Below are 3,185 nucleotides of genomic sequence, written 5' to 3' on the forward strand. Positions count from 1 at the left end.
AGATTGATTGATAGATAGATATATAGATAGATAGATAGATAGATAGATAGATAGATAGATAGATAGATAGATAGATAGATAGATAGATAGATAGATAGATGGATGGATAGCTGGATAGATAGGTAGGTAGATAGAAAAATAGATAGATATTTAGGAGTCGGTTATAGATTTACTTATTGAATTTATTTACCGATAGTGTTGTACATAAGGTAAATGTGTTTGTAAGTTGTGGCTTCTTTGGTATGTTTGTTCCTAAACAACACTTATTTTTGTGCTGTTGACACCACCGGATTGAATGGTACTGCCGAGGTGTCGAAACCATAATGATATCCGTGGGGCAGCTGATGATGGCGGCATGTTGGATTGGTGTTATGGTTGGTTTTGTATATGTGGAATAGTATCATAACACATCCTTTTGATATATATATATAGTTCCATCCCACCGACATCAATTTGCTTGTTATACTTTCGGAGTCAATAAAATTAAGCACCATTCTAATAACAGGGTCGATTACATCGCCTGAGCTCTTCCCTTAAATGTTGATGATCTGTCTAATTTAGAAGCGATTATTAGCGAGAGAACAACCTTCTGAATTCAAACGCCGAAATCAACGCATTAATAATGAGCATGCTTTAACTCACGCCTCCGGGTTTTGTGAGGTTTCTGGAGACTGGAAACTAAATCCATTACTTAGAAAGAAAAATAAATGAATAAATAAATAAATGCTCTGTATTAAGTGAAGCCTTCGTTGTACAAAATCTGCTTTTCTGTTATAGCTCTGGCATGTATCTCAACTCTATATGCAAAGTGGTGTCAAGTGATGAACAAAGGCGTCATAGCCAAAAGCTACGAAGCTTACCAGATAGGCATGAAGCTGAGCGTCGATATAATTCTACCACCTGAACCACATATATTCATCTTCACACAAATACATATATACACATATAAATGCACAGAGACAGACTAAATTTTACTAAACGGTAAGACAGGCATACGGAAGAAATTCATTTCCGGTGAACTCTCTCTATACGTCTATTTATATACATATACATGTCAATTTAGCTACATGTCGGAATGTAAGCCTCTCTCTATCTGTAGATACTATATTGACCTATTTTCTTCTATCTATCTATCTATCTATCTATCTATCTATCTATCTACCTACCTACCTACCTACCTACCTGTCTGTCTGTCTGTCTGTCTGTCTGTCTGTCTGCCTATCTATCTACCACCTACCTATTTATCTACCTACCTACATACCTACCTACTTATCTACCTATTTATCTACATGTTTATATCTATCTATCTATCTATCTATCTATCTATTGTCTAAATACTTATATAAGATATTCTATGCTGATCTATTTTCTCGTTATACCTGTATGTATCTGTCTAGACAAATATATAGTATATAAAGACAGAGAGACAGGCTGATATATACAGATAACGAAAAGATAACACATACAGGAAAGAAAATGACAGATTGACACTCTGACAAATTGTTATGCATATACCTATACATACGTATAAGTAGATAAATCGAAATATTTCACAGGAAATGAATTCCTTCCGTATGAAAAATCCTTAGGCACTGAAGTGCCTAAGGATTTTCATTTCCCTGTAGTGAACTTTTAATAGGTGAAACTATGGGTGTTGTAAGAAAATGTGGAATACACACACAAACACATACAAACACACACACAAATACACTTTTATTTAACGATACATAATTTAGAATTATATATATAAACATGAAACTTTTACAGATATGCATTTTCTCATTTGAATGAATGCCCAAGCATATTTTTGTTACAAATATCGTGCTTTATATTTCAAAATACAGTTACTCGAAAAGCGACTGATATCCACCTAACTTCGTGTTATCATAAATAATCTTGTGAGCATCAGCTGACTTTTGCCATTAATAACATGTAATGGTTGTAATGAGGTTTAAATAGAACAAACAGAATAAAATTTTAAGAAAAAATGTCTGTTCATCGTCAACAAAAACGAGAGTTTGGTACCAGACAAATACTCGTTAGTTAACATTTGGTCTTCTATACAGCAAAATAATTCCTGAAATAGCAAATGTACCAATTTCCTGATCGATTAGATATGAATGACTAAAGAAAATGTATCAAGTAATACAAAGTACGTCTAGATAGGTTATTAAGACTATTATTGAGATTAAACAACGTGAGACAATGGGAAAATGTAGAAAGAGTTCAGGTATATTTTCTATTTCATTTTTCTATATTCATCCAATGCTCAGACGTAGTTCAGAACACCCTAGCTGATCACATGGCTGAAAACAACAAATAAAAACAATACATTCGTTAGCAGTTGTTTGTGGTTACCTATATTTGATTTAGTATGAAAAAATATATGTATAGGCGCAGGTATGGCTGTGTGGTTAAGAAGCATGCTAACCAACCATGTTGTTTAGGTTCACTCCCACAATCCGGCACCATAGGTAAATGTCTACTACTATAGCCCCGACCCGACCAAAGCCGTCTGAGTGGTGAGAGACTGAAAGCAACTCTTCGTTGCTGACAAAATGAGATTTTGGCCATAGAAAATTTGCCTTAATGAAATCTGTCTAAGCCATGCAAGCATGGAAAAGTGAAACTTGATACAATTATATAAACATTACATTTGTGTGCGCATATGGCTGCAGGATTGGCTGTGTGGTAAGAAGCTTGCTTCCCAACCCATGGTTCCGCACTTCGTGGTCGAATAATATCTGAACAACACGATCTGTTTATAATGATTTATTGTATGTGCCAATTGTTGATGTCTTACACGCCTCGATTCTTAAGGAATCCTTGAAATTAACATGCATATACATATATATATGTACTATCCAGCTGTTTTCAGAACTCTCCGGAGATACTATTGTATATCCGTATCGGCAAGTGTGATTTTTGTTTCGAGAATATCATACCTCCATTGAGATGAAGAGTTTCACCTCGAATTACTCAGATTGGCAATCTTCGAACGATTTACGTTTTGTCTTCTGCCTAGCTAATTATTATTATTATTAGTAATAGTAGTAGTAGTAGTAGTAGTAGTAGTAGTAGTAGTAGTAGTAGTAGTAGTAGTAGTAGTAGGAGTAGTAGTAGTAGTAGTATTCATATGCGCGCACGCACGCACACACACACACACACACACACACATATTTGTA

At 34.7% G+C, this 3,185-nt stretch overlaps 1 long non-coding RNA gene across 2 annotated transcripts in view; it reads right to left on the reverse strand.

Moving 5' to 3' along the window:
• Window positions 1-3,185, reverse strand: part of LOC106874750 (uncharacterized) — an 84,521-nt gene that overhangs the window by 9,193 nt on the left and 72,143 nt on the right. The window lies entirely within an intron of this gene.

Source organism: Octopus bimaculoides, chromosome 18 (genome assembly GCF_001194135.2).
Source record: "Octopus bimaculoides isolate UCB-OBI-ISO-001 chromosome 18, ASM119413v2, whole genome shotgun sequence".
NCBI lineage: Eukaryota > Metazoa > Mollusca > Cephalopoda > Octopoda > Octopodidae > Octopus > Octopus bimaculoides.